The 12,246-nt window shown below is 46.1% G+C and overlaps 1 protein-coding gene and 1 long non-coding RNA gene across 2 annotated transcripts in view; one reads left to right on the top strand and one right to left on the bottom strand.

Annotated features, from left to right (window-relative positions):
* Colec12 (collectin subfamily member 12) overlaps positions 1-12,246 on the top strand; it is a 172,505-nt gene that overhangs the window by 105,124 nt on the left and 55,135 nt on the right. The window lies entirely within an intron of this gene.
* LOC104872447 overlaps positions 1,738-12,246 on the bottom strand; it is a 25,278-nt gene continuing 14,769 nt past the window's right edge. Inside the window, exon 3 of the long non-coding RNA XR_783180.2 lies at positions 1,738-2,656. This is a non-coding gene — a long non-coding RNA (uncharacterized LOC104872447). The remainder of the gene's footprint in view (positions 2,657-12,246) is intronic.

Raw genomic sequence — 12,246 nt, 5'->3', positions numbered from 1 at the left:
CTCTGACGAGAAGGATCTCACACAGTTTGTGTGTTCACAGGTATGCGCAGCAAATCATGAAGAAGACAGAGGGGTTCAGATATTAGTTGCAGTTCCATCTCTCCAAGGACCCTGCCTTAGCCAGAGGTACGCTGGTCCACTGGCATCTTTCCTATCACAACCTCACCCGCCTGGTTTAGAGGCCTTTCATAAGCTGGTCTTCCGTAGCTCCTGGTCTTGGAAAAGTCCTCTGAGTCGACTTAGCATTCCTCTGGGTACCCTGTCTGAAGAGCACAGTGACTTAGCCCTTGAGGAAGTGACTGCGGAGAGTGAGAGTCAGGAACACAACAACACAGCTACCCTTCCTATGAAGGCCTCGGATTCACCCCTGCAACAGTACCTCAGGCCAGGGCTGCCTGATCACTGCAGGCCCAGTTTAACCACTTCCTGCTTGTGTGTACACACCCAGCTCCACAGGGTGTTCCAGAACAAGCACCAGAAGATAAGGAAGGGACAGCTGTTCCGAGCTCCGTGAGGAGAGAGCAGTAAACAGAAGGGAATGCCACAGTCACGCTCAGAGTCTTCTAAATTCTGCCTCACGGTTCTTGTTTCTGCTACCTTAAAATGGTGGCCACTGATGGGCCAACTGTCCCCCATAAGCCACATGTCCCTTGCAGGCCCTTGTGGGTCTTCCTGTAGTTAGTTGTCTCTTTACCCTGAAGGCAGGGTGATTTAGCTATTGTGAATTGTGCTGCTATAAACATGGGTGTGCCTGGATCACAGTAAATGATGTCTAATTCCTCTGGGAGGGTACCTAGAATGGAACGCACTGGGTCAAATGGAATTTCTAGTTTTAGGCTTTTGAGGAATCTCCATATTGATTTCCACAGTTTAGCAAGGTTCCCCCCACCAACCTGCGCCAGCATATGTTATTACTTGATTTCTCAATGATGGCCATTCTTTGTGGGGTGAAATGGAATCTCGCTGTTTTTATTTTTATTTTCTTGTTTTAATTTTCATTCTGAGAACCTTGTCAAAGCAAGCTTTTCAGTGTTTTTAAATCCTTGAGGTATTTCATATTGTCCAAAAGCACTGCTAGCCCAACTTCATAAACAAGAACTCTGAGATGGCAAGAGAGACACCAGGAGCCCGAGGCCAGGGCTGGTGGAACCCAGCCTGAGACACCGTGAGACCCTTAGTCCAGGCCAGTCACTGAGCAGTGGAGGCAAGGCCTGTGGCCATTAGGACGCTCTTTTCTGGTGAGAACTGTACTCTCACGAGCACCTAAGGACTCAAGGAGAGCTTGGCCTTCGGAGAACCTGGTTGGTTTCCTTTGGAATAAGCTGAGTCCCTTTAAGGAAGCCAGATTTCTCTGCTTCGAGTGGCAGAGTTCTAGAAATTTTACAGTGAAACCGTGTAAAAGAACAGCCAGTATGCATGGTTACAGACCTGGATGACTATAATGTAAATCAAAGGATGTGATTTCACTCATGGATAATGAACTCTAGATCCCGCAGTCCTTAGAGGGTTGCAGGCGTCTGGACAGGTGGTGTGGGAAGGAGGCTTGTGCCGTCCTGAGGTGAGCATCGGTGGGTCTTGACAGACGTCTGAGTAGAAGGTGGAGTCCCCCTTGCCCGTGGCTCTGATGCTCGATGATGCTGCACCACGAGATCACCAGTGAGATTGGTGTCCCCACGAGGACACTAGGTCACAGGGGGAAAGAATCCATCAGTTACTGTAGACTTGTTTTCACTGGGGATAAAGAAGGCATCATAACAAAATAAGAAAAGCAAGTTTATTTTTCAGGAAGCTGGACCATATGTTCCCAGATGCTGCTTTTCTCTAAAACTCAGAGTAAGAAGGTCTAGGCCACTTCTTTAAAAAAGAAAAAAGAAAAAAAACACAAAAAATTGTTATTTTGGGGGACAGAACAACAAACCCTCCAAAATAGTAAATGTTACCAGAACAATAATAAATAATGGCACACATGCCCGTCTTAAAAAACACAGTCAGTCACGTCTTAACATCGCGTAACCCACAACCATGTGCTCAGGCATTTCTGTGATGATTGAAGACACATTCCGACAGTCGTAAACATCCATCACAGACTCAAGTATGCATCGCAGGCTTCCAGAACCGCAGGCTGCCGCCGCCGCCTCCGTCAGTGACACACTGGATGTTTCTGAGATTGCTGCAAGAATTCTGGGTCTGCACGATGCGGCTGAAATACTACTCTGTGTAAGAAAATACCTGGGGTGAAATCACCCTTCAGGAAGCCCAATAAAGAGGAAATGTACCATTTAAAGCTGAAATTGCTGTAGTGAAGCAGAGTCAAATCATACATGAAATACAACAGCCTCTCCATGCCAAGGAGTAATGGCTCATTTCCCCTGCAGGCCCTGGGCCCTCTTTTCCCTTAAGTTTTATTACATGTTTAAGAGTACATTATTGGTCATTCCCAGTGCATGAACTGTTTCCCTATGAACTGTTGAGCATGCGATTGCCATGCATTGGTCCGAGTCTTGCTTTGTGTCTAAGAGCGCAGTGGTGCTTCATCATCCAGCACCCAGAGGTTCTCCGGCCTGGAATTCATCCAAGCCCTTTCTGTGTCCTGGGCGCCCAGCGGCCACTGGCATCATCAAGTTTTCTTCCTCCCTGCAACAGCAGCAGACCTGCACTGGGGACAGACGCAAACCAACGGAATCACCATTTATGCTACCAGGAGGCCGAAGTCCTTGCTGCAGTGATGTTATGGGACTTTTCTCTAAATTCTGACTAATCACAGCTTCTTCTGCCCACCCACCGCCCCAACATGGACCCCCTTCCTTTAATAAGATTTGCCTGAGGACTGAGCCAAGAGGCGGGCTGGTTACAGATTGGGCTAGTCCCAAGAACACTGCACAGCAGATGAAAATAACTCCCCAAGTGCGCCACTACAATCCTCGCCACACATCTGTCCCCAGCCCTCTTCCTTTGGCGACGGCTAGGGTTGGAGAAAGAGCAAAGACCTATTCCTTCCAAGCACTTAGCACCAGCCCCAAACGTAACAACTCTGCTGAACTCACAACTGATAATAGCCAAAATACCGTTCGTTCCCAAAGCATCTGTGTTCCGCATTTTAACCCAGATGAAAACTCAAGCAAACAACCTTCTAGGGAGATATAGAGAAAGTTTCCAACGAGGGCAGAGACCATGTGTGTTCCATTCCCCAGCATATTCTCAGCGCCTGACACTTAAGAGGAGGTCACTAAATATTTGCTAAATGGGTGAGTAAATTAGTGAATGACATGGAACAGCAGACCTGGCTGCTGTCTCACCACTTGGACAGACAGGATTCCTGCTCGCTGGAGCAGCAGGGCCCTGGCTGCCCAGGGACAAGCGATGAGGTTCATCCTCTGGGAGCACCGTACACTTAGCCTGAGACCAGCGTGGTAGAACATCTTTTTGGCCTCAGACACTGCTGTGCATTTTTTGGATAGTGTTTCAGATTTGGGTTTTCTTGTTGTTTTCTTGTTGGTTTTGTTTTTTAAACACTGCCTTGAGCTGCTGACAGAGTTGCCTGGTGTACTTGGGTGGCCCTGAAATGCTTTGCATGGTTTGGAGCTCCACTGCTGTACTATACTGGTGACAAGATCAAAAGAATCTGAATGTGTTTAAGTTAGGCTTTGGGTCTGGATTACAACAGCTTCTAATTCCTTCTTTCCTCCTGTACTATTTAAATCCATGGGCACTTAGGATCCTGTACAAACGTCTCCAAGGAGCCAAAAAGAGTCAGCATGTGGACTGCAAGGTCAGAGCTGTTCGCTCACACGCCTCCCCCCAGAAAAGCCTGTGGATCCCGGTATCGTGACACACGGCTTTGGTTGGCTTTGGTGTCACTTCCTCATTGCCCTTTGTGGAGTGTTGACTTGCTTGGACTTCATTACGGACTCCATCGAGGCAGACAGGTCCATGTCCTAGGCCGGCCCTTCTGCCTTCCCCCAGAGTGGCTCATCTTTTCCATCCGTGCCATCTCGTGACTGAGCCTACTATGCTCCGTTCCCTCCCTGTTCCCATGGGGACCACTGCTCTTCCCTGCGAGGGGCGCCTGTGAGCAGAGACCAGAAGGTCAGACTTTGCAAGCGCTGGCAAAAAGGCCTCAAAGCTTTCTGCACTGGCAACATTGGAGAAACGCGCTGATCCACAGAAGTGGGTAGAAAGGAGAATTTGCCACTAGTTCCTAGCATTGAGATGGAAGCTGTTTTTCTTGGACAAAGACAAAAGAATTTCTCTCAAAATAGAATTTGTGCCTCTTGATTTTAAAGAGGTGTATCAGCTCTGGGTTTTTCAGACTGAGAATGGGTTGTCAAAACCCATTTTGCTGAAAGTGCTAAGCCTATACGTATTATTATAGCTAAACAAGAGACAGTGTAGACTAATGGGGAAAAATATCTGTCTCCAGTTTTTTAATGGAGTAAAGACATGAAGGCAGGTTCTGTTTCTTTTTCTTTTTTTTTTTTTTTTAACTTGGGAAGTTTATAGACCCTTCCTGTGGAAATATTTAAGATATTTGGACATGCTTAGTGCCTATAACTTTCAGGGTCTTTATGAAAAGTACTTTAAACCAGAGAAGATATGGATATACAATTAACTGTCAAATCGTTGCTTTCTGACAGTCCCCAAATGCTCTGTATTTTTTCCTGGCGAAATAGCAACATGTTAATACTAGCTAAATGAGCCAATCTTTAGTCTTTTGTCTTTAACTTGTAAAATTCAAGGATAATGAGTATACTGTGCCTGGTTCCATCTCCCTGGCTAAATGGCTTGACCACATCTATTCAGTTTTAACCTACACAAAATGGACATGCCACCTAAAAGATGTGGAGCCTGGATTAAAGACAGCACTAGTAAAACAGGCCCTAAATAACCAGACAGACAAGATGGCGAGAGTGGCTTCCTTTCCCAGCCTCCACCACAAGAGTGAAACAGCAGTGGTCTGATTTTTTTTTTTAGGGCTTGAACGGGTCCCCGTGCGCGCGAGGCAGGCAGCAGAACCACTGAGCTAAATCCCCAGCTGAGCAGTGGTCTGATTTGATTTGGTAAGCACTTGGCCAAAAGCAAAACACCCAGCCCCTCAGATTTTAAAAAAAATTTTTTAAATGGAAATAGGGACAAAAATTCACATGATTATTATAAGACATTTCACTCCAAGTAATTTTGTGCCTTGAACTAAGTAATGATAATGGCCTGTGTAGATAATTTATTAAGTTAACAAAGAATACATCAGACAAGGAATATAGGGGTTTGTACTCAAGTTTCCGTAACCACAGAATTCAGCCAACTCCATATTAAAAGCATTCAGGGAAAAAAATTGTGTCTGTACTAAACACACACAAAGGTTTTCTTTCTTCTTATTAGTTCCTCAACATTACAGTATAACAGCACAGCATTTACATTGTACCGGCCATTCTAAGTAATATAGAGGCAACTCAAAATATACGAGAGTGTTATATGCAAAGACTGTGTCATATTATGTAAGGGACTTGGGCACGCTCAGATTTTGATATCCACAGGGAGCTGTGGACAGAATGTAGAACCAATTCCCTGTGGATACCAAGGGACGCTCTATTGTGTGTCTGGACCTATGAGGTAATGATAAAGGCCAGCACAGACAATGTATAAGCTAACAAAGAGTAACTCAAAGAAGTCATGTGTACATGTTCAAAGTGGTTGGAACTCACTGCTCCAGGGGGTGGCATTGACTCTAGTGGGTTACAAAGGTTGGTGTCATGTTTCAAAGGTGGTGGCCTCAGAGGACAGATCTTCCTGTGGACAAGATCTGAGGGGATGAGAGAGGCTACAAATGAGAGATGGTGAACCTGGAGGACTCAACTGAGCAAACCAGGAGACAGAAAATCTTCCTATCTTTTCAGGGATCCGCAGAATTAAGCAAGGACCTAACGAAAGTGAGCATAAACTCATCAAAGCCAGAAGTTGTGTCTAGAAGCTGGTTTTAGAGCAAACCAAGTATAGTAGACTGCTTAGTCTGCTGGGGACAATTCCAAGGCCCCCAGCAGTGTTGGAAACTGTAGTCAGTGCCGAACCTCACATGTACCGTTTTTCTTCCTATACCTGTGTTCCTGTGACAAACTTTCACCCTTTCACTTCTCTCGGACATACCTGAAATGCCAGCATCTCTGCTCTTAGACTTTGAGGCTGTTATTAAGGGTCAGGTGAACACATGCGAGTAGTATATACAATTTGGATACCCTAGACAAAGGGCTAATTCACATCCCAGGCAGGACTGGGTGGGATAGCGCAAGATGTTATCACACTGCTCAGAACAGTGCACAGTTCAGAACGTGTTTATTTCTAGAATTTTCCATGGAATATTTTCAGACCACAGGAAGGAGACTGCAGAAGAGGAAATGTTGGCTCAGGGTCCTTCTCGTTTAGCTGGACGGCAGAGAGGGAGGCAGTGAGCGGACCACGCACCCTCTGTGTGTCCAGCAGCCCAGGAACACAAAGGCTTTGAGTGAACTTTGATCCAAACCTCTGGCCCGATGCACAGCCACGCTGGCAGAGCTGTGTCCAGGTTAGCCATACAAACCGTGGCGTTCCATCCCTGTCGAGGTTTCTGGACAGAGAAGGTCTGTGGGCTCTTGCCGGGGCCACGTCATGGTTTCTGTGGGTTCACTCTGCAGAATGAACGGGACACCGTCCTCCCCTAACTGACACAGACACCTGTGCTGACTGCCTCGGCCGTAAAGTCGCCATAAGTTGTAGCAGAACAGGCCAAAACCAGAAAAAAAAAAGATCGGATGAAGCAAATGGTAGTAAATCTGATGAATTTTCACCTTCCAACCTGGACTATGGCATGTGGAGGCCCTGATAAAGTAGGTTCACACGGCGGAAAAGCCCCTTGGTGGGTTACTAGGTTGTGTAGGCCTAGGCTCGGTTTGTTCGGCCCCTGGAAGTGACGCTGAGTGGTGGAGGAGGCCTCTGTGAGAAACCTCTTGTGGTGGCCAGAGGCCATCCTGAGATTGCAGGGATTTGGAGAAAGAACGACCAGGTCAGTTTTGTGGTGTGACCAGGACTTTTAAAGCTGTTGCCCAAAAGCCGTTTGTTTGCAGAAACTCTGGAGCCGCTGATTCTTGTTTGTTACCGGCTGCCCTCTCTCCCAGACACACCTGTTCTGGGATCGCACCTTCCGAGGTGAGCTGAGCAGCAGAGCGTTCTTGGTGTCTTAGGCTGGGAAGGCACAGCAGAGCTCACTGGAAGCTCATAGCAGGGCAGTGAAATGGAGCAGCACCAAGAACCGGACCAGCCCCTTGACAGCTCCCTGTAGTCACGTCGTGTGCTCTGGGTCACCCGGGACCTGTAAATTGCACAGTAATGGCCGGTACCTCTGCAGGAAAACATGTGCTTTGAGTTTTCCAAATGAGTCAGAAGCACGCTGAGAGATAAATGATGATAGCAAGCAGATGTGACATGTGCTTTTCAAGAGCAATAGGCGGGGAATCTGGGATTGGCATCTTCCACCTTTGCGCTCTGGGAGACCCTCAATGGGGCCTGCTCCCTTAACAAGAAACACTGGGTCCCGGGCGGTTCCCTCCCCCTTGTTTCTTTCCACAAGAGGAATCTACATTTTAAGCCTTAAATGTAAACGTGTTCTGGCTCCAATTTGTCGGCTGACTCTAATCGCCTTGAAACTTATATAAACTCTAGGTGAGTAATTTCCCCAAGTACAGTACCCTCTTGGAATGCATGTGCTGTGAACTCAGATTAAACTTTTAACCTTGTGTTTTTCTGGGAAGGATTATTATCTCTGTTTTTATGGTTTAGAAAGGCAGTCAGAAACTCAAGAATGCGAGTGTTCTCTGGCTGAGCCGGTGTGTTCTCGCCTGAGTTTCCCTGGTGCTGTGGCTGCCTGGGGACCGTGGTCACATGTAGCCCCCTAGAAGTGGGACAAGAGGGCCCAAAGTGCCACAGTCAAACCACAAAAGCAGTGACTCTCTTGCTTTCCTCACGACACAACTGAAGGAGGGCCCTGTGCAGAAGTCCTGAGTATCTTTTTGTAAGTGACACACACAGGTCCTCAAAGCACAAGACCTGCGTCCTAGATTGCTGCCTCACCCTTCCAAGCCTGGCTTTCATTCATTGCTGTCCTTCCTCCTGGCTCCGGGAGTCGGGCTGTTCCAGCTGTGGCCCTGCCATCCCAAACTCAGCCAGAGCTGCCACCTTGACCCGTTCCTCCAGTGTCACCACACCTCGGTGAATGCTGGTGTGCATCTTGTCATTGACCTGGGTCACAAACATCCCAAGGGTCCCTTGTGTTGGCGCTGGTACAGGCGTATGCATTAATGTCTGCGGAGCACTTATGATAGATCTGGAACAACCAGGATACAGGATGAGTGTAAATGGCATTGCCTGGAAGGAGTTTGTGAGCTTGCAAAGGGCACAGATGCATGTCTAGTCTCTGAACCGCAGTCAGTGCCACGCCAGAGGGGTGGACAGACAGCTGTAAGGAGGCAGAAACTCGGTGTGAACCCTTCCAGAATCTCTCTTGACTATAAGATAAGCAGAAGATGCTGCATGGGCAGGTGCAGAATAACAGGAGAGCTTGCGACGTCTTCCATGACGCAGCTGAGGAAGCCTGAGGGTCCGTGTGGCTGGATCACAGGGTCTTGGGAGAGAAGAGAGGCAGAAGGCCAGGCTTGCAAGGCAAGTTAGGGTCTGGACCAAGAGGCTCGTTCAGGCCTGATGAGTTAAATACACACAGGTTCTTAAAGTATTGAGGGAAATTTATTCTTTTTTTACTATTTTTTGAGACAGGTTCTCGCTATGTACTTCAGGCTAGACTTGAATTTGTGGTGACACGCAGCCTCCTGAGTGCTGTGATTATTGGTATGGGCCATCACACCTGGCTCAAGAGTCAGAGACATTTGTAGAAACATACAGTATAAGAAGAAAAAGAACTTTTATGTAAAAAAATTATAAAAAATCTGAAGTATAGGAGACAGATAAAAAAATATAAAACCGTGAACAGTTGTTCATACACAGCTGTTAAAGATGGAAGAAAATTTGACCCTGAGCTTCCCAGACACCAGAGCAAAAATGGAAATATGAAATTCACTGTGCCTGCATGAGAAAAGTCATTTACTTAAGAGGAAACAGGCTCTAGGGAAATTTCTCTATCGATTCACATTGAATGCTGCCTGTGAGATAGAGGAGAAAGCTCTTCAAGAGTATCGCCTCACTAGTAATTTTGATAGGACTGTTTCTTGTACCATCCCTCGCTGCATTCAGTGGCATACTGCCAAAGTGTGATTCAGTAACTCAACTCTACACCAGGCCAGAACAATTCGGCCCACGCCTGCTGCTTTTTGATGGTTTGGCTTGATGTATGGACACGATATACAGTATCTAAAGGAATTGATGTTCTTTGTATCTGTTAGGCAATCGTTCATGAAGACTTTCTTACAGCGGGTATTTTAAAAAGTGCTAGTCAGCAGACAGCAAGCTTGAGCTTCTATTCCCTATCCAAGACCTCAAGAACAAAGGATTTTCAACCCTGGGTTATGCAACAAAGAAAAGAATAATTTCTAGAGGTGTTTAATTATGGAAGAGAAGAGATTGATCTTTCGGGACTAACAGTGCAACCACTCACAGTGACCTGGCATTGAGCCCGGAGGTTACAGAAACCCCCTGGCCTGGCAGCACGTGCCTTGCTCTGAACTCTAGGCACACAGGAGGGCTATAATAGCCCTCATGTTTCAGAAGTAAAGCTTCGGGGTGAGGATCTTCGGGATTTGGCCCGCTTTCCTTACCAACTGAAGTAATTGTGTGAACCATAAACCAAGTCCATAAAGAATAAACCTACGTTCACAAGTATATTTGTTTTGCTTTGTTCATGACTCAGAAGGCTGTGGTATTCACCAAAAGGAGGGTCAATTTTGCATAACACAAATAACAAATCCCACAAAGTTACATAACAGTATAATTTATGAACTATACGCCCATCCTTCCCACTAGCCAGTGTCTTAATTTTAATTGCATAAAAGCTTTGCGCAGGATTATCCCATCAGAGATGAGAAAACAAAGGCTTGAGCAAGTTGGCATGGGTGTTTGGTGAGAGAACCAGGATCATAAGCCATATCTTTCGATGTTAGTACAGTTATTTCTCTACCTTCCTGGTCCCACCTGGCTTATCCAAAGGAAGAGTGAACTTATAGGTCATGCAATGGCCATTCCTTTCTAAAAGTTCTTACTCATCATGAATACAACGATGAGCTCTATAGGGGAGAGCATTATTTTAGGAGGAAGAGATACCTTGGACCACGAGAAGTTGGGAACGGGAGCGCCATGTGAGGTGCTGTGCTTAGCTGAGCCTTAGCACAGCACACTCGGCCCAGCTAGGGATGTTCCAGTGGAGGTCTCTGGAGAGACCCTCCTGCCTCTGTTGAAAATGTAACTAAGCGGCTCTGGTTGGAGTGGGCAGTTGTGTGCTCTTCCAAGAGGTTCTTGTCCTAAACAAAAAGGAAACAGTAAGGTCCCAGTTTCACTAGCATTAGTGCTGTCGCAGGTGTCTGCTCATTAAGGGTGCCTAGGAATCAGATTTTGCAGCAAAAGCTGCCTCAAGTGCACAGTTATTGGCAGGCACCCCCTCAAGGAGGAAAGCTTTCAGTTGTTTCCCTAGCAGGACCCCTGTTGCGCCATTGCGGTGTCAGACGAGCTCTGGGCTATGATGGCCACGGGTACCAGTGGAATGACACGGCAGACTAAACTGGGGCTCCGAACTGCACCGTGGCACAGTTGTCATTGGGAGACCCCCATCCATCAGGAAACACTGGAGAGCAGCCCTGTCCCTAAGAGGCCGAGGCTGATGTCAGCTCCTCCCTTCCAGCCATGTTAGTGTGCGCAGTAAGGATGGCGCCGGAAGACTGCTGGCCAGAGAGCCATTTAGTTCACAATTACACAGAACACTCTGATTAAAGTGTTAATCTAGTTCAGTTTTACAAGGCCTCTACTTAAAGTGAGGTGTAATGGTTGACTTTAATACAATAGTATAATAAGTAGTTTACTGTGTTTTGCCATTGTGAAAGCTAAGGGCTACTAGCCGCCTTCAAAGTTATTATTTAAGCTTGATTTTTTTTTCAAGAACCAATTATATACATGGCCCATTAGCAAATTCTTTTTGTTCTTTACCCCTCTGGCTGTCCAGTGAGGACTGTTTTTACAGTTCATTAATTCCTGGATTGGAGAATAGAAACGAAAAAAGGTGAAACTTACATCTGTCTACCTATTGGCCAATCCAGTGAGCTCTTGTGGGAAATCTACAAAGCTATTGGCTAAAACAGACCTCTGTATTTCCTATGAATTAAATATGCTTCTATTTCCCTAGATTCCAGATATTAGAGCTAATAATCGTATGATGTGAATATTCTTGGTGGTGTAAGAAGTAAAGTCACTGGAGTTTTTTATGTGCTATTGATCTTGTCCCATGTAAAAAAAAAGTTCTCTAATAAACCCAACAACATAGTGAAGCTTAAAAGAATCACACAGTGATTGTAGCCATCAGAATGGTTTTTTCTCCTAATTCCAGTCCTGTTGACAAAGGTCTCGAATTTTCTTAGAGCATGTTATTTTTTTATTTTATGGCACTGGGGGTCGAACTTGGGTCCCTTGCGCTTTTGAGAAAGGCAGTGGCACCACTGAGCTAAATCCCTAGCCCTTGAGCATGTTATTTATTTATTTATTTAATTTATTTGTTTGTTTGGTACCGGGGTTGAAGTCAGGACCTTGTACTTGCGAGGCAGGCAGCGGCACCACTGAGTTAAATCCCCAGCCCTGAGTATGTGATTTTAAAAAGCTATAGGAATGCAGTTGTGTTAGTTGGATGCTATTCGAGATTGTGCAATCCTCAAATACAGCACAAGAAAATGTTGCTAAAGGGTTGCTCCACGGCGTTGAAGCCTTCAGACATTTCTTCAGTGGAGCAAGGGGGAAATCATACTTCACTGTGGGAGATTTTGTCACGAGACTGAGTGGAAAACAGGTAATTCTCTGCCTTTGAGAGAGATGAGGTTTTTAATCAGTAAGACTGGATGGGGGGTCAGTCAGGGAAAGAGGACGAGAGAATACAGGGAGGTAAAGGCGGCCTCTGAGGTTGTGCTTTCTGTGTGACGCTTCTAGTCACTGCCCTGTGACAAATTCCTTAGTGAATTCTTTAGTTTCTTGTATTGATGCAAGAGATGCTTTTTTTTTTTTTTTTTTTTTTTTTTTTAA

This window comes from Fukomys damarensis, unplaced genomic scaffold, assembly GCF_012274545.1.
Source record: "Fukomys damarensis isolate Sample0158 unplaced genomic scaffold, DMR_v1.0_HiC HiC_scaffold_30, whole genome shotgun sequence".
NCBI classification, from domain to species: Eukaryota; Metazoa; Chordata; class Mammalia; order Rodentia; family Bathyergidae; genus Fukomys; species Fukomys damarensis.
The sequence above is the reverse complement of the archived record's forward strand: the minus strand, read 5'-3'. Positions and strand labels throughout refer to the sequence as shown.